The sequence below is a fragment of the Passer domesticus genome, chromosome 3 (genome assembly GCF_036417665.1).
Source record: "Passer domesticus isolate bPasDom1 chromosome 3, bPasDom1.hap1, whole genome shotgun sequence".
NCBI classification, from domain to species: Eukaryota; Metazoa; Chordata; class Aves; order Passeriformes; family Passeridae; genus Passer; species Passer domesticus.
This window is the reverse complement of record NC_087476.1, coordinates 104,677,622-104,697,403: the sequence shown is the minus strand read 5'-3', so window position 1 is coordinate 104,697,403 and position 19,782 is coordinate 104,677,622. Positions and strand designations below refer to the sequence as shown.

Here is a 19,782-nt window from a genome sequence, read left to right as displayed (position 1 = left end):
TGGTAATCGGCGGAAGAAATGCAGCACTCAATATGAGTGATCAGCAAATCTCAAAACTTTATTGATAGGCACATACATTTATATTGGTGTTAATGAGGCTAATACATATTGCAAAAAGCGAGTTCATTATTGGTTAGTTACTTATCAGCTAACTACGCCTACCTTATCATTCTTGAGGCTACTATGCTGCAGCTGTTTACATATTTTCTTCATGTTTCTAACTAACGAACCTCTCCCCCATCCTGATGTTGCACCAAGGGCACAGTGCCCTTGCCAGGTTTGGACACTGACTGCTGACTCCTATCCTCGTCTCCTTCATCCCTAACTAACGGTATTATGTCAGTGTGACCTTTGTTAGCTAGCCAGCTGTTCACAAAATCCTCCACACTGTACAGCTGTATACGGGTATATATTACTATTTTTCATGCAGTGCCTTCTGGCCCATTCTTGCTTTTGGCTACTTAGTGCAGAGATTCCAGCTATTCTACAGTCTTCAGGCTGAATCCTTCAGTTTAGCTCAATCTAATCTGATCTAGGGAATGGACAGCATGGAACAGAGAGTAATCCTGAAGGCTTGTCCTTGGTGGGGCAGATGGCTTTGTACTCAGGGTTGTTGATCTAGTCTTCAGTGTTGATGCCACTGGAATAGATTGTGTTGTGAGGTTTTTGCCCAGTCATGCTGAGAACAAAGTATGTCTAGGTTAAAGCAATTTATTTTAGCTTTGCAACAGAGCAAGCTAGCATTTGATGAGTCACCATTATCTGAGTGATATTTGAAAAAGGGGAAAATGATAGTTAATTTGAAAAACTATTTCAATGAACTAAAGACCAATTAGTCAAAATGGATGTGTTTTTGGGGGCTACTGATGTGGTGACTAATATGTCAGGTTTGTGTGGGTCTGATGAAAGTCACAGCCCACAGTTGGAGACAGTGAGGTTCAGCACTGGAGAACATAAAGAGGTGTGTGCTTTGGCAGTGGTGACAAGAATCATGTTGCCTCGAGAGCCTGATACAGCCTGAGTCACCAAGTCAACCAAAGAGTGAAATAGAGCAGGCATGGTTTAATTGAAAAATGAAATGAAAGCAGCAGTTGTCCTTAGATCCTGCAAGTTCAGTTGTTTTCCATTTGATGTCAAAGGTAGAGATAAATGGCTCCATGAAATTGGAGAGTTATTTTGTCTTTGATGCTGTGCTCTTTGGGCAAGTTGGGGGTTTTTGTATTTCAAGTAGTGGTATTTTCTTGCACCCTTTTTCTTCCCATCTCCTTCCTAATATAATACTCACACTTCTCATTGTCATACTGTATATGGGAAGCTAAAGTTCTGTTGTGATTAATGACTTGTCCTCACTTGAGTAGTACAGCTTGAGTTGGGGTGCTTCTTTGTTCACATGGATAAAACCAGACTAGCTTGAGTTAAAGTATTCACAGAATCGTGAAATCATTAAGGTTGGAAAATACCCTTATCATTGAGTCCAACTATCAGCTCAACACTGCCAAATCCACCGCTAAGCCATGTCCCTAAGAGCCACATCTGCATGTCTTTTAAGGATGATGGCTCAGATCCTGGGCAGCCTGTTTCAGTGTTTGACAACCCTTTCCATGAAGAAGGTTTCCCAAATATCCGATCTAAACCTTTCTGGATGCAGTTTGGATCAGTTTCCTCTTGTCCTGTCACTTTGTACTTGGGAAAAGAGAGCGACCCCCACTTTACCACAGCCTCCTTTCAAGTAGCTGTAGTGAATGATAAGGTCTCCCCTGATCCTCCTTTTCTCCCTCAGTTGCTCCTCATAAGGCCCCAGACCCTTCAGCAGCTTCATGCCATGACCTGGCTGCATGGAGTAGCTGTGGTGTGCTAGTTGAGCACAGGTAGCTGTGCAGGCTGCTGCTTCTCTGCCATGAGTTTGGCTTCAAATATATATTAACGGATGGGTTCCACAGTATGTTAACCCACTCCCCCTTTTGTAAAATGACGACCTGAATCAACTCCCTCATACTGAAATAAACAGAGTGCACCCTAATAAGGAAATTGAATACTGCAAACCTCAATAGGATGATAACAATAAAAATTTCAAACATAAGTGTGCTTGGAAGCTGGCATAAGAGCAAAGGTTGGGCAAGCAATCAATCTTGGGTTTTATTTTTAAATAATTTAGGAACATTTTGTCCTCAGTTTCTTCTAAATGACAGAGAACCAAGGTAGGAAGCACTTAGTGTGGAATACATCACAGTTCTCATAGATGCTGATTGTGACTGGATTGGAAGAGTTGGGAATACATCTTATTTCTTCCTCTTAAGTCATAGCAAACAACCACAAGGGGTGCACACAGCTTTTCTGCAGTAGTTGTATAGTTGGCCAAACACATAGAGGGAACAGGTTGTCTTGGGATTCATGCCGTATGTGCACATGGCTGCACAGCTTGCTGGGCAGTGGGAGAGTGGTTTGTACGTCCCAAATCAGTTCATGCTTGCTTGGCTGTTGAAGTGCAACCCCAGGTCACACAGAGTGTGCTGGGATCCTGCGGACTGTTCAGGACATGTGCTTAAACCATGAGAACGGGACATACATGTACAGGGGACATGGCTTCTGTAGAGGTGCTGAGTGGAGGTATTTGCCTGTGAGTAGAGCAGTGTTATTATCTTGTCCTCTTGCTGCCACTCTACTGGGGGGAAAGAGCATCTTGTGCTCCCAGTGGCAAACTGGGCTCCTGCTGACTCTGCACCATGTGGACATTACATAAACAGAACACCTGCAGCAATGACATCGTCGTGTGGACGTGTGCACAAGGGCTTTAAAAGCAACCAACTTAGCTTCTAATCTGCCTTCATAAATAAATTATAGTAGTACTAATACCTTTTGTTGTGCCATGAAAGGGGTGCTATTACACCTCTGGGTAAAGTTACACTATAGAGGCTGCAGTTTGTGGATCCTGCTGAGGAGAAGGCCCTTGTTTGCATACAAAGAGGCACCCTGAAGCCTGTTCATTGACTGCAAAAACAAGATGGAAACTGATTCTTCTTATAACTGAGCTTCCTAGAAACAAAACCAGAGGAAATTGAGAACTACTTCAAGTTTCATCATCTTGTCTGACTATTTTGCAATGTGAGGACTGAATATCTGAACAAGGCTTTATGGTAGTATCAGGGCCATGCTAATCCTCAGTCCTTTGTTTCTCAGAAGAGCCCTCAGGTATTTTACTTGTTTGTGTGAAGGTGGTGCTGATGCAGGGAGGAGAATTCTAGCCTCTGGTGCAGTTAAGTAGTTGGGAAGGGCTGGGAAGCAAGAGGTAGTACCCAGAGAAGTAGGACTTTCTTCTTCCTCCACTTCTCTTTACCACCATCTTATGCTGCAGAGGAAGCAATCTGCTATTGTCAAAGTATGGCACAGTATCCTTAACACAGTCCTATAGTATTTTATTTATAAAACAACCTGAGTTATGCTTGTCAGTGTTGGTATAGTGAAGAGGACACTTAGGACTGCTTTCTTAGCTCTTTTGAAATGTTGTTTTGAGTAATCTGTGCAAAATGTATTTTTCTCAAGAGCTACTTGTCTACACAAGCCTTTGTTATCTTAGTTCCACACTCCACATCCATGCAAAGCCACTGGTGAAGATTATGGAAAGTTTACAACAACTAGTGGGGGAAAATTGGAGGCCAGATTTTATAGTCTTGCAAAGGGAAGATTGATTTGAACCATTAGAAAATTAGACTATCACCTTAGCCTTCTCTTTTTCTCTAAATGCCCATGTTAGTTTTAATGTAGATAAACTCTAGAAAAAATAAACTTTAGTAGAAATCATCTACCCTAAAGTGTCATCTACTCTAATTCATTAATGTCTTCCTTCAGCCTATTTTCTAATACCCTTTTATACCTGTTTTGTACTTATGACAGTGCTTCTGGTTTTCTGAACAATTCACCACTGAGCCCAAACCTTGACTTTCTCTACTTTAATTTGGAAAGACAGAAGGAGAAATTATTCCACCAGATTCCCCATTCTTTTACTGGTAGAGTAAGATAAAGTGTGTGTGTGTGTGTGTGTGTGTGTGTGTGTGTGTGTGTGTGTGTGTGTGTGTGTGTTTGCTGCATCCATCACAGCTTAAACTTTTTTTCCAAATTGTGTTTATGGAATTGCATTGATTACTATGAATGAGTCCTCTGCCTCCATATTCTCCCTGCTATCATTAACTTGTGGTATCAACTAATAACATTTCAGTCCCTCTCGTTTTGTGCCACTTGCAGGAGTTGTTACTCAGTTTTCATAGGTGTTCAAATATTGACTGTGAGCTTGAATGGATCACACAAGACTGTATGCTGATTGCAGGCATGCTGTGTGAGCGTGGTGAAGGTGTGTTTGAATGACATCTGTGAATGACCTTTACCAGAGTTCCTAGTTCAGCCTACAAGGGATATGATCTGTTATGCTCAGCTCTCAGTTCAGGAGAAAGGGACTGCTTTCTATGAAAATGAATGTGAAAAAAACTTTTGATGCTTTCTATACAAGACTCATGAAGAGCTAGAGAGGCATTTATTCTGATCTTAAATGAAAAGGGCATCTTCACTGTCACTGATACTATTTTGTTATTGCTGGAGCCTTTGTAGAGGTCACTTGTCTTCATTTTCCTTTTTTATTTTGCATCAGATTCCTGAAGAAGTGTAATGCTGATAGCCTAAAGACTGGAAAGAGGTGGCAGGGAAGCAGTGGGTGAACTGCATTCTGTTTGGTGTCTAGCATCACACATAACAAAGATTCTAGCACCTTTTGTTAAACATTAGATCTGGCCAGCAAGCTGCCTAGATTCCTGAACTGGGGTAAATTTTGAAGTTTTTACACATAAGCATTTCTGTCTGACACAGCATAACTCAGGAACATGATTTCTAATGATCTGTGATGTAGCACAGAATCTGAAGACATTCTGGTGCTACAGTTGTTTATTGATTAAGGGTGAATATCACAATCAAAAGATCATTTCATATTTGTAGAAACCCCATCTAGGCTATAGGTGTTATTTTATTGCTGAAATGATGCTGAAACTGAAGCATGGTCCCTTGGTGATGTGGAAACTTCATGCAAAGATGCAGAGAGTAGCTCAGTCATCACCAGTTACAAGCACATACAAACTGGCAGTAATCCAGTCCTCTCCAAGGAAGCCTCCACAGGAAGGACTTCTGCAGGAACTCTGAATTCTCCTGTGTTCAGTCAGGGAAGAAATATGCTGGTGTAATGTCCAAGTGAGGTGCATTCTCTTGTCTCATTTGCTGTTGGTTTGCTACATCTTCTACCCACTCCCTTTTGGGCAATATGCACCCCTGAAAGTGTATGTCTGAGTGATTCTTGTTCATCCAAAATTGTAGTCACATACCAGCAAGTTTTCATGGAGTAGGTTTTCAGGCTCATCCTGTAACAAGAATTGCAGCAGCTGGGCCAGTGAAAGTAGCTGGTATCTGACTACTTTTTTGCAGGAGGATTTCCAAGCCAGTAGGAACCAGTATGTCCTTTCAGCAGATACTTGAGGTTTTTCAGTGTGACACTTGAGATGAAAGCACTTCTGAGTGCACATGCTTGGCACTCTTCTGAGGCTAGGTGTTTGTTTCCTGTGACTTGCTTGCAACCTTCAGGTTAAGGCTTCTTACTTAAGGTTGTATTGTTTTCTTACTTCTGAGGCTATTGCTAAATTTCCTTTACATCCATCTTGGAGTAGTATATGCTTAAATATGTTTTGTCCAACAGCATATTCAGAAGGAGGAATCCTTTAACTGTGAATAAGAAGCCAAATAAAATGTGTGCAAAACAATTTTTTCATCTGCTTGGTTTCAGAAAGGCAGTTACCTGTTTTCCAGATCTACTTTGTTCCTTGCCAAAATATCATTTGAAACAAAATAAGGAACCAGAAAGAGATTACAATACAATTGTTTGTGTACAGATTGTTTTGCTCTTCAGTTAGCACACGTTTATTAGTACATTACTTCTGTGTGCTTGTTCTGTACTCAAGCAAATTGCACTGGAGTGTCAATAGCTAACATTTCTTTTCTCTCATGATTCTAAGTTCACTTAGCTGTGTTTCTAAATTGAATATCCAGTATATTGTATCTCCAGGTGTGGGTGTTCTTTGAGAGTTAAAAGCAAGTGGGCTTCCTAATACATGAGGGATTTTTCCTTGAACATTAATTTTGTACTGCTCTTGTGCTGTACTTATATGACCCTGTTTAAATGATCCCCAGATCAATATGTACTGCTAATGAAAGATTTTGATGAATGAATGTATCTACCTGTGTTAGGTAAGGAAATAAAAATAGTGATTGTACCAACTCAATTTCTTGATAGCACTTCTAAAGAAGCTTACCTGGAAAACTGTAGCTGGCTTTTTTCAGGGGCTCTCATTAATACAACTTTGCTGCTGTAAAGAAGCTACTTTCCTCCCCGACTGGATTTTTTTTTTTCCTAGGAATGTCATACCATTCTCTGACATTTTCCAGGTATTTCCCTTTGCCCATAGAATGCCTCTTCTAAAGATGTGCAATGTGCTAATCCTCTGCAGTTTGCTGAGGACTCTATACTGGAAATCTAATTATAGAAAACTAAAGAATCTGTTACTGTCTTCAAACTCACATGGTTTATTTCTAAGGCCTATATGACAGACTTTTGCTATTCTTTGAACAAAGACAAAAAATAGGGAGAGAGATGTTAAGCTTGCAGTATTCAGAAAAATGTTTGCATTGTATGGATTGGGTTATATTTTTACCCACCAAAATATATCAACTAAAACTTTGTTATTTGAGCATGTATTGCCTTTTGTGCTCATGAAGGAGGGAGATACAGGCAAAATAGCTGGCATACCTCTTTATGTACTTAATTTATCTAGTTTAAAATTGAGTGCATTTTCCTTTTAGTAGTACAGTATATTTTCAATATTTTTTTTAAATACGAAGAGTTCAGAAAATTTCTGCTTGGATTGAAACTTACCATGAAGCTTGTCTCTCCTATGTCTTCACAGGCTCTTCATTAATTTGTGCTTAAAATTTAGGGTTTCTTGTAAGGTGATTTAAATTTCTCTGGTTGCACAGTGATAGCCTGTAGCCTCTTTTTGGTACATGCAGTTGTGAGGTGAGAATTAGAAAAATCGAATGGCATATCCATGAATTTTTGAGATAGATTTCTTCATGTGGAAATCAAATGATGGTTGAGAAACAGATAATTATGCAAGTGCAGGTAAGGAGAATGGCAAACAATGTCCCAGAAGCAGCCCAGGCTGTGTGGGTTACACTGTTGGATTTAGTGACTTAATATTTTTGGGTAAGAGCTGTTCTGTGCTGTTGCTCAGTGTGTGTGCTAGGTAAATAAGTCCTTAAAAAGTTCTTTTTCTGTGTTGGAAACTTGGGGATGGGAACTGGAGCTCTTTTGAGAGCAGTGATATGCTGGGTTCCTCCTGTGTTGCATAGGATATTGGAGTGCCATAGGAATCTTCAGGACTGTTTTTCAAAGGTGGTTCCTGTGAACAGTATTAGAAAGTGGAAAATAAAATGTTGAGTACTTTATCCTAGATAGTGTGGGAATGATAATGCTGCCTTTGACCTTCATACAGAGCCAGGATGCTGGAGTCTCTCCTTCATTTCCAACTTGTGTCATTGATTTCTTGCTGGGTAAAAGTCCTGTAATCATGATTGCATTTTTAACAAGGAAGATTTAAAAAAGGAAGAGGAAGGTTGTCTGCTTCCATATATGAGCCGTGCCTGTTGCAGGTGGGTACTCCTGTAGGATGTCTTTCCTTGAGATGAAAAATAAATGCTAGTAGAAGAAACCTGAGACCAACTTGTCTGTGTGGAAGGGCACCATTACTGATGACTGTGTTTGGAAGGTCATTCCTGCTTCTCCCTTCACTGCTTCATTAGGCCTTCCACAAGGAGCTTTGTGCTGACTTTTGTGGCTGTGCAGGTGGACAGAGCAGCAGGAGGGAATGCCTTGTTGATTATTATCTGTGCTGACTGGTCCTGTTACCAAGCCAGGAACTGCTGGTTTGTTGAAAAGTGGGAGTGCTGCTAAATTCCTTGGGGAAGAAGGATAAGAGGAGCCTTCAGATGTGAGACAAATATCTCTGACACGTGGCTGTTAAATAATTAATTTTCCCAAACGGTTTCAAAAGAGCATTTCAAAACACTGACTAGTGCAGATCTGTATGTGTGTTAAACCCGTTGTACTTGTGAGGACTGGCTTTGTTCCACATGCTGTGTAACTTGGAGAGAAAAAGCTGTTTTGTAGGCAGATTGTGTCAGGATAAAAGACAGAAAAAAGCTGTGAAATTAAATGTTTGAAGTATGCAGCTATTTCTTGGTTTTTTTTCTGAAGGAATGGCTGCTTTATAACTTGCAGCATGGAGATAGTTTAAAAGGAACAGTGGCTAAAAAAATGAATGAATCTTGTTTCCATATTTCTCCACTCCTCTAGCTCAGAACTGCACTAGAGAAGGAAGGATCACTTGAAAGTTTTTTCAATATGTGTGCTGACTTAAAATTTCTTCCTCACCTGAATACTGGATTTTATATTTCATGGATATTAGATTAGAAGGAGAGAATCTATTTGATGAAACTTGAATTATGTGTATGTGTTTTGAGAGGAAAGATAGTATGGGAATGGGAACTGGGGTGAAGCTAGGAAGGGAGGTGGTGTGCCAGAGCACACGCAGTAACTGGAAGGGTCCTGTGCAAGGCTTGTGCCCAGATCAAATGCTGGTTCAAGTACTGGAGGCATGCCTTAATTTACAGGTCTTAACCACAAGTTTTTGGTTCCTATCATAGCCCCTATGAGGAAAGGCCACTCTGGCTTTCTGTGTACCATGAAGGCTTATGCATTTAACATCTTGTGTTAAATCTGATTCTAATCTTGATTCCCAAAGCAATTTCAGCTTGGCTGAGTTACAGGAATGGTGGTTTGGCCATAGTAAACTGTTTGTCGTTTATTTTGTTTTGTACATTTCATCTGAGAAACCACTGATGAGAACCCATCAAAAAGGGTGAATCCCCTTTTTATCAATAGTGTTTTGCTGTCTTAATTTTATGAGAAAATCAGATGGATCTTGGTAATGGAACTGGGACACAGCAAGGACCAGAACCATCATTGTGTAATACAGTCATAAGATTTTAATAAAGCAACATATTTTTCCCTTAGTACATTAGCCACTTTATGCACATGTATATGCAGGTTTTAATTTTACGACTAAGCAAGCACTGGGGTGAAATTGTTAGCAAGATCAAAGCACAGATAAAGCTTTAGTTCTGTAGTAGGTGTGATGAGTCTAATCCTTATTTTGTGTAACTCAGCATGGTATTACCAGTAACTAGACCAGAGACAAAGATTATTTTTATGCCAGTTGAGAATCTGGCCATCTTAAGTAAATGTCAGTGTGTGTTTGAGGGAAATAAAGAAAAGTGGAGGGGAAAAAATCGGCACACCATTGACCTTTGGTTTGGTTTTTAACAGTGAAATAAATTTGGTCTCTCTCCTTGTCTGTGATTTTTATCTTGAAGTTATGTTGGCAAATGTTAGTAAGCGTTGGGCAGAGGCGATTTGTTACCACATTAAAGTGAAAGCTTTGATTGTACTTTAATATTCAAAATGACACACTTTATGAAGTGTTCCTCTAGCATATCATTCTAGTCACAGGCTGCCTCTGTGTAGTGCATGCCTTTGAGCAGTTACTGTAAGCTCCTCTTTCAGCAACCTGTGTGTGCCCTATGCTCTATAAAAAATCACTGCCTTGCATGTTGCCTGAAGACTGGTTCTGTACATTGCAATACCCTGCCTTACCTCTCTGCATCTAAGGTGTGAGCAGTGGGCTCTGGACAGCCTAGGGCTCCCTCTGTCCCCACCTCCCAGGAATGGTAGGTGGCAGATGAAATGCTCCTTCCTGTCCACATTCCTTGTTATGTTGGCTTTTTGATAAATGGCCAACTCTCATTTGCAAAAATGAAGTGTATTTTAAAACAGCATTTTGAATCGTCATTTGGATTTATTTTTTCTTTGCTGTTCAACTGTTTTTTTCTTCACTAATAGTGGAGAGAAGAAACTCTACTCTTCAAGAGTATATACTCTTGCATAAAGTTCATAAATCAAAGTCTTCCGTGTTGAACCTTGAAATCTGCTACTTACCCACTGCTTTACTACATCAAGGAGTGATCTGATATGCTACAACATCTAGATTTGGAAGACTGTGGGTTGAGTTTTTCCTTGTGGAAGCCTCCATGTGAGCTTGTCTCACAAGCTTCTCAATCACACCCTTGGCAGTCAGAAAAAAGCTGAAGGAATGAGCCTAGGACATGAGTGATTTCTGTTTCTGTAAGCTAATGTTTCTTTCACTGCAATTGCATTACTTGGTAATTCCACTTGGAGAAAGATTTGAACTGGTAGAAATCACACCATTTTCAAGTAAGATGCCCCTAATTAGACAGGACCTCAAGGCGAGTTCTGCTGTGGTGCAAGATGTTACAAAGACATAAATCAGCAATATTGATACCAGAGGAGGTTCTTGTGTAAGCCTTCAAATACAGCTCAGTAAACTCAAATGCTGAATAGTATTTATTTGCATTGGATTTCTGCTTTCCATCTTTTTAGGCAAGGCTTTAGAGGAGATCTAAATGGCCTGCACAGAACCACAGAGACCTCTGGCACAGTGCCACCTGGCAGCCTAAAAAGGTGTAGTCTGCACTTGATCAGTCTGATAGAGCTGATGCTGTTACTGTGCTTCTCTGAATTTTGCATGTCTGAAATCGTGTGAGAAGTCTGGATGGCCTTCAAGAAGAGTTGTTTCTAAAAAGCTGTCGGTCTTCCTTAGCAAAGAGGAAGTGTCAGCCTGCCACGAGTTAAAGCTGAGTATTCTGATCCCTGGTAAAGCAGTAGTGTGTATGGCCTGAAAGGTGGGAAGCCCCTGTTGTTTTGCAAGCTGGTAAATGCTGCATCCAAGTTGGTGAGTCACATGGATCCTGCATGTCTTTCATTTTGAGAAAGCTGGGGCAATGAAGGTGGTAAAGGTAATTCAGAAAGGAGTAAAGCTAAATTCAAGGAAATAACGGACTTGAAATCAGCTGCCTTTTTTTTTCCTGGTATTCCTCTACAGTTTTGATCAGTCTATCATGGGATAATATTTTGGTACCTGATATAGTTTATGTAATATTGTGTGCCCTTGTTAAATCTTGAATAGTTTCCTTCTTTTTTTATTCTGTAGTGCTAGAAATACTCATTATAAAGTTGACAAAAATATTGGTAGTGCGTATGCGTATGATTTTGTAATACTTCTCTACTCCTGGCATGTGCATGACCTGTTTGTATAACAGGTCTTTCTTTTACTACTGCTACAAGTCAGATTGTGCCTTTTAAGCTGTTTCTTCTGTACCAGCCTGAAAGGGTGTATCTGGCTGCTACTCTTCATAGTTTGCAAAGCACTGAATAGGAGAATGGCTTGGGTTACCAGAGAAGCACAGCCTGACACTTGTAACTTCCAGAGGTTCTTTCTGGAAAATGAATAGACAAGGGTAAACTCAGAGCTTGTTGATGATGCAAGATTTCAATGGACTGTGTAAGCTAAACCTCTGTTTTCTAGGAAGATTATTCAACACAAATAGTTCTAAGAGTACAACACTGTTGCTTACACCAGATACGAGAAAACAAAAAGCTTATTACCTCTTTGTGCAGAATTTTTGCAATTATACTGAGCCACTGGGACTACATTGCAGGAAGATGGTAATGCCTTTTTTTTTTGTGGATACCCTTTCAGTTCAATCAGTGAGAGGTTAAACAAGCTAATGGCTCATTTGCATCCTCATCTGCTGGACCACATGATCTGCAGGCTGTCTGAGCAGGTTGTGATGTTCCAGCAGTGGGTTAGTTTTGTAAAAGCTTTGAGGAAAGAGAAATGCAAGCACAATCAAGCTAAATGTGAATTGAGAGGCACTAGTGTCCTTAAGTGTGGTGTAATGTTGTTGTATACATTGGGTATATGTCTGCCTTAACAGAATGTGCACTTTCTCATGTGTACTATATTCTTCAGTGAGAAAAAATGGGGATTTTCATGTATTCATATATTTGGATATTTTCAATCGTCTTGAAGGGTTTACAGGCTGCACCCAGGACAAAAATCACTGCTTGATACTTGATAGGTATATTTGATCTGTAGTACTTTATTTTTAATTCATGAAAGCCATTTGTTTGATGTGTAGTTTCTGACCTTATTGTCCCTTTAAAGAACATTTTGTGAAAGTCACTGATAGGGATGAAGAAGCTAAAATAAGCACTGGGACATAGTTCTTGTCTCTCAAGACCTCACGTGATGAGATGCTGTAAGATTACAGGCAGAGAGAGGGACTTCATAGAATGCAAGTGAAAAATGAGTAATGATTTTGTTCTGAACCGTGTTCTCAGTGATAGAGGTTCTGTGGTTATTCACCATTAATTCTTATTATATAATACAGGTGTTTTGCCAATTTTTTCTTCCATGATTGAAATTCAGGTAGAATATCTTGTGCATAAGAAGCCTAAGTAGAAGTTATATGCCTTGACTTGAATCTAAAAATTAATTGTTTTAATATTAATGCTATTAATTGCAAGTATTATAATTTTCTATTAGTGTAATTAATAGCATATTATATCTGGAAATATGTTGGTATTTCTCCTGAGCGCACCAGTTATCTAAAATCAAAATCCAAATTTAAATGTTACTGGAAAAGTATTGAAACCTTGGAAGCCATTAGTCCTGGTTTTCTTGTTCTGCTGTACTGCAGGCACCATAGTTCCTTCTTTTTATGTGTTTACACCTCTATGAAATGTAATTCTTGATAACCAGAGGCTTTATTTAAAAACACTGCAGATTTTCTTAGGATTTAATTTACCTTTTCTTCAGTTTCCTAATTCACTTTTCCTGTTTGTACTGAAGATTTCTTGCTTTAGCAACTCATTTTGTTGGGTTTTTGTATCATCAGTCATTTTTCTCAGAGATAAACTCATGTCAGTTCTTGTCACTAGCTGAAAATGCAGGTTAAATGTGCTGATGGCAGGGATTTAGAAGATCAAAATAATGGGATTTTCTCTCTTGTTCTGAAATGCTTTCCTTCTAAAGCCAAAATTTTTCATTTTTCATTTGAAACTAAGGAGGATAAATTTGTATATATAGAAATAAAGGCTATTGCAAGAATGCATGCAAGAAGGAGAAAGATTGTGTGTGAATAAGTTTTCTTACTAAATATGTGAGTTAAACATGACTTGCTTGATTCAAATAACTCCCCTGATGCATATGGCAAAATAAACGCAGTCACATGAGTGTGTGTGCTTTTGTTGTGAATGAAAGCATGAGACCTGATTGTGGACAATGCTGGTCACCCTCCAATTAAGGACATGCATTAGCATGATTCATGTCAAAGAAGTCAATTGTCATTGAATAAATACAAGACTGACATCTTGGTTCATGTTTGCTAATCTGGATGCTCAGATTTTGAGGTCCTGGCCTCCTGGCAGGTGATTTTTAGCAGAGAACTCCCTTGGGAAGGGTTTGTGTCTGGTGCTACCCTGCTTAAACAGAAGCCTTTGCTGATTGCTGCAAGATGCTGTCTTCTCCCTGGTCCAGTGACTACTCATTGCAGCCTGGGGTGGCAGGGTCTATCTCAGTCTGCAGTGTGTTTCTCAAGCAGTGATGGAAGAGAGAAGAGAGTTCTGTAAGTCAGTCTGTTTGGAAAATCTCACTTTCTTTCCTAGTTACAGAGAATAGGAATAGAAAGGAGTTTGTGAGCCACTGAATTTTTAGCAGTGGTATAATGCAGTGTTTTTAAGATGATTCTTACTCAATTTACAAAGCTGCTATGCATTTTTATCTGCCAAAGTAATCAGAACAATCTTCTGAATATTGGATGCCTGTAATTTCAGTCCTTTAGACATGGATGTTCTTGTGCCAGTGGTATTTAATTTAAATTTTTCTTTTTCTGTACTGTTGACTTTCCTTATCCATGTGCCATATTTGTGGGGAGCCCACCCAGTCCTCTTCTAGCATTTGTTTTCAAGCTCCAGTGAGCCAAACTTTTCTGCTTTTGGGTCATCCTGGTAGACCTGGTCTGCATCTGCTTTGTTTCAGTGTTTCCTTCCTGGGCATGGATGTCTGGTACTGGGGTGCTGGCCCAGAGATTCTCTCAGTGGTGCAATGTGCAATTCGCTTCTCTCCAGGAGCAGACATCCTTATGCCATCATTTTCAGTCTTAGGACTGCATAATATGAATGGAACAGAACTGTTCAGTGGCAAAATAATGTTCCCAGATAATTCTCTTCTCTGTCATTTCCAAATTATGAGGCTCTATTTTTATTCGTTCTGCAAGATATGAGGCAATGATGCATCCCTTCAAAATTAATTCCATTTATGTTACCTTACCTTACCTCTCAAGGTCATCTGATTCTTAAACTCTATTCTGACTTTGTATCATCCACAAAGTTTATTAATAGGAATTTCTTTTATTGTACTATATGAATGGCTTAGCATTGCCTAGAAGTGGTAGATTTTAAGTCTTTTTTTTTTCCTGGCCTTTCTGGCATCAGCAAAATACTTGAAGCAGTAGAAGCTTCAATACCTGACGGTGAGTATTTGGTGTTTTATGAGACCAAATTATTAACCATCTAGTAGTTACTAGATTTGAATTTTTGATTCTATCATTTTAAGATGGCACTTACTTAAGCTTAATGTAGGTCACCCTGCTTTCATTTAAGCTTCTGTTTTGGGATTTAGACAGCAATATGCCACCCTAACCATCCAAATGAGGACTGGGGTAACATCATATGTACTTTTCATTTAAGCTTCATTGCTTCAGCATCTCCAATGGGACACAGAAGTTACCCCCGGGGTAAGGCATGATGTGGGGTCATATTTAATGAAGGCATGACAGGAGAGGGATGTGTGATGGATCAGGTGATGTTTTGCTTTGTCCCAGGTGAGTCTGTGTGCCAGAATAAGAAAGTTGTTTAATCTCTTTAGAAAGTGGTTGCTGTGCAAGCTCAAACTAATCAGATAAGGGCTGTCAAATGCTGCATTACTGATCACTGCAGAACACTTATTAACACCTTATTTTACGTTTTTTTAACTACAAATTTCTTCTCTCAGCACTCATCTTTTCTGCCTGTCTGTGCTTGTACAGATGAATGTCCTAGGCTTCCTGGTTTGTGTACATCAAATACTGAATAATTTAACAAAAAACATAATCTAATATGCATGGAACCTTACACCAGCTGCTGCTCGCTGAGATGAGATGCTTCCTTCTATTTAGGACAGAGCAGAAATTTTCATGGTATTTCTTATGCAGAAAATCTGTTTTGTAGTACTGACCTCACATAGCTGTTGTGACATGACCACTTGGAGTATAAGTTCCTTCTGCATCCTCACAAGCCACCTCAGAAGGACATATTGTTGATGTGCATGTGTCATGGGTTGATTCTGTCCAGGTGTCAGGCACCTACCAAAGCCTCTCACTCATTCCCCTCTGCAGCTGGACAGAGGAGAGAAAATTTACCAAAGTGGTCATGAGTTGAGGTAAGAACCAAGAAGAGAGATCACTCATTAAATACCATCACAGGCAAAACAGCTCAGCTTAGAGATACAAACAAAACCAGAGCAGGATAATGAGAAGGAAAAGAAGCCCTTAAAAACATTTTCCCCCCACCCCTCCCTCCTTCCCAGATCCACCTCCTACCCCAGCGGCACAAGGAGACAGGGAATGGGGGTTATGGTCAGTTTCTCACCTGTGGTTTCTCCCCTCCTGTCGTTCCCCTGCTGCACTGTGGGGTCCCTCCCACAGGAGACAGTTCTCCATGAACTTCTCCAACATGAGTCCATCTCACGAGTAGCAGCTCCCTGCGGACTCGTGCAATGTGAGTCCATCCCACGGGCAGCAGTCCTCCCAAAACTGCTGCAGCATGGGTCACTCCTCCATGGGGTACAGTTCTTCATGGACAGGCTGCTCTAGCCTGGGGGCAGTGCCCCTCTCTCCATGGGTCTCCCACGGAGTCTCGGCCTCCTCTCAGCATCGCCCTGCTCTGGTGTGGGGCTCCTCCACAGGCTGTGGGAAGGAATTACTTGTGAGCAGTGCTGTTTGACAGACCTCGTGAGGTACTGTGACAGGCACTGCCTGTCGTCATGGTTAACAGGAGGCTCTAGCATATTTGGTCTTGGGGTGATGTTCTCTGGTTGAGCACAGCTGGGAGAGGGTTAAGGAAAATGGATCACGTAAATGATTTGTCGTCAAAAGTCTTGTTTTTATTAGACCAGTTCTGACATACCTGAAAAACTGGAAAGGATTTGCATGCAGAAAGCCTTCTTCAATCAAGTTTAGAAAATAAATTGCAATATTCAGATTAAACTCAGGTTGAGAACACTTGATTGAACATTAATATATCTATTCAGCCTGTCAGAGGAAGGAGAGTTGTTACGTATGTATTTAGATAGAGCAGGGATACAGAACAGACAGTGACAGAATTGTGTGTGGAATAGTGTATTGGAGGCACACAGGCATCATGGAGATGGCATTAGCTTCATAATCATCCCTTCCCAGCTATCTTCTGACTGGTTGTAAAGTATTATAGATAAGGCTTTCTTTAAGAGGAAGCTGAAGTCACTCATATGAATCTACCAACATGGAAAACATGCATGTGTTCTCAGGACAGATACATGTTGTTTCTTCTCAAATAACCTGCCACTGTGAGAGGGTCAGTGACTTCTTCCCACAAGCTTCTTGGAATCACCTGCTAGCTGGAGTTGGTAGCTTTAGCACTTCCTTTCAGGCTGTCATCTCCTTTCTGCTGTAACTGATTCCCATGAAGTGAATGTTAAGGTCTGTAATAAAACTACTGGTCATGATGTGCCATTCGTAACAGTGAATGGTTTATTCAAATAGCTTGGAAGGAACAGTATTTCTTAAAGATATGCAGGCTTAAATTAATAAAACATACAAGTAGGCCGAGGATGCCTAAATCAAAAAATATTTTTGGCTGTATGTGTGCATGTGTATAGGAAACTGCTTAAAAGAAGGCATTGGAACAAGACTGGTGTTCCTTTTGCACAGTGACTTGCAATGAATGTGCTGTAACCATTTGTTCTTTGCTGAGCAGTTCCTCTGTGGTGCTGCTTCTGCACACAGTAGGAAAAGCCAGTGGTGTTTCGGACAACAAGAAGCCACATCCGGAAGAGATGCAACTGCCTGATTTTGTGCCCATACAAAGAAAATGTCAGCGTCATGGGAACTTGCCAAGCAGCATGTTTTCTTTCACTGTTTGTTGTTACTAATTCCTTTGATCAGCACGTGCTATACTGTCCTTAGTCATTGGTGGCAAATGCAGCACATTATCTGTGTTGGAATATATAATTGTTGAAGAAAGGTACATTAAAATAATTTCCTGCAAGAAATCGCTGAAATGTATGTGGCTTGGAACTAAATATGTGAAAGGGCTGTGCTGTGCTTATCTTTCTCCTTGCAAGCACATCCAGTAACTCATTGTAATGACTGGGGAATTAAAATTCACCATTTCTTCCTTCCTCTCTGTTGGTGTTTTCTGTCCTTAAAAGCACAGACATGTAATTAGTTGAAGTGTTATTCAAGGGAGTTGCTTAAAGGGTCTTCCAAGGAGACTGGGGCAAAAATCTGCAAAACCAGACCTGAAGGCAAGAGAGAAGGGTTTTGTTTATCTTTTTTAATTTGTGTGCATGATTCCCCATAACCCCTCCCTGCCATCAGCCAGTACTTTTGCTGCAAGACAGCTTTAAGGGAGGGGGAAGCAAGTCCAAAGATAACAGTGGTTTTACCAGCAGCTGGGGTAAATGGTGGCAGTGGGAAGTGGGGGATGGTAGTGATGCTGAGGAAAGCGGGGACTGGATTTTGGACTTTTATTTAAACCCACAAAATCACAGAAAACCAGGCATCCTATGCATTTCCCCCAGGTGGAAGACCAGGACCTCTGAGTTGGAGTGAACCAGATAACTGCGTTATACCTCGTTGGTGCAACACATGCATAGAAGAGAGCCTGGAGCTGGAAAGCTGATGCTTGGTCTGGCTGGGCTCCCTGTATGACCTCCCACTTACCTGGGGGAAGGAGGAGAGGCATTGCTTGACTTTCTAGCTGCAGGGCTTTTTTCCCCAAGAACTAGTTTTTGTTGCCCTTCACAGGAAAGATAGATTTTTTTTTTTTTAAATTAAAACAGATTATTTTGAACATTTTTTTTCTGTGGACATGTAGTAATATTCAGCTCTGAGCTCTAGATCCATGTACCTAATCAATGCAAGCAGAATTCCTGCCTTCAAGTTTTCCTCATAATTACTTGCAGCTCCTGCAGAGAAGAAGGAAATGGAGACCAGAAAGAAATGCCCAGTCAGGTTATACGGCAGAGTGAAACACTAGAATAGCTGTGTAAGGAATACTTTGGAAGTATTTAGAAAAACTCTCAGGCAGCTTTGCAGTGAATTCAGAGATTTAACCCTGTCTGTGATGCACAAAGGGCTTTTAAGTAGTCTAGGGCAGATATAGACTTGCTTTTCTTAGTTACCTGTAGACTTCATTCTATGAAAAATTCTTAGGAAGTGCCCCTAATAGGTGTAGTCTAAAAATCTGGAAAGGTAGTAAGTTACTGCAAATCATTCTTCCACAGACAGGCACAGACTCTAGACTGTGCTACCTGTCAGTCTGTCTTTGCCTAATTTTTGCATTTTTTAGAATGCTTTCCCCAGCGTTCTGTGCAGTGCAGTCATTCATCATGCAGCCATTCACCCTGTCTGCTCTTGGAAATGATGGTCACAGCTTGCCCATTTGTCGTGCTTTTATTTGTATTGGAGAGTTTGCTATGCTTTTACCATATATTCCCATAAGAACTTTCGGAGTTCTTTTTCTTGGTGTTGCCTTGATACAGAGATTAAAGAAAATGAAGAGGTTAAAGGAAATGAAGAATGTCATGGAGGGAAACAATTCTGTAGCTCTTTAAATAAGGTTATGCACTTACTTGAGAATTTACAAATTATTGTTCCTATTGAGTCAATACAGAATTATGCTTTTAATGAAACTTTAACATAGGTCATTTATAATTAATCTTGTAAGCAAATGTTTCCATCTTTATCACATCATAGATAAGGTTGGAAGGAGCCACAGCAAGTCATCTGGTCCTTATCAAGAATAGTTATCTACAGGAATTACTAACACCTTCTACAGAATAACAGTGTTGACTGTTTGAATGACTCATTCTTGAAAAACTTTGAGATGTAAGTCTCAGTAAACTCTGTGTGTTTTCCTTCTTCCCTTAAATGTTATTTTTCATTTAATGACTTATAGTTCAGCTCTGCCTTGGAGATTTTTTTCCTAGTTACTTGTTCTGGAAGTGCTGGCATTGGAGCAGCTCAGATTTGTGCAATGAAGGGCAAGGAAACAATCTACTCTTGCAGGAAGTAGGGGTATTCTCTGAAGCAGGATGAGTGGGTTTTTTTGGTTGTTGTTTTTTTTTTTTTTTATTTCAGAGAGGTAAAAAAGCTCAAAATTCCTAAGCACAGAGGGTATCCATATTAAGTATTTGAAGTCATGATCTCTCTCTGCCATCAGCTTCTTCTGAAGCTAGTTGTAATGCACTGCAAGGAGTCTGCCTTCAAAGCAGGGAGTGGAGATTTCAAGTTCCTTTGGTTTTTCTCCTTCCTTTGCCTTAATTGTTTGACAGTGTCACTGGAGGAATTGCTTTGAAAGGTAGGAACTCTCACGATGTGGTTGAATATGTATTCATCAGCTCAGTTGTGGCAGTG

General features: G+C 40.2%; 1 protein-coding gene across 4 annotated transcripts in view; it reads left to right on the top strand.

Moving 5' to 3' along the window:
- AGPAT4 (1-acylglycerol-3-phosphate O-acyltransferase 4) overlaps positions 1-19,782 on the top strand; it is an 81,569-nt gene that overhangs the window by 25,427 nt on the left and 36,360 nt on the right. Inside the window, exon 1 of one of the 4 annotated variants that reach the window (XM_064414875.1) lies at positions 15,432-15,545. The exons of the other annotated variants lie outside the window; for them this stretch is intronic. The gene's annotated coding sequence lies outside the window, so the exon portion shown is untranslated. Of the gene's footprint in view, positions 1-15,431; positions 15,546-19,782 lie in introns of those variants that run through there. 4 annotated transcript variants of the gene reach the window in all.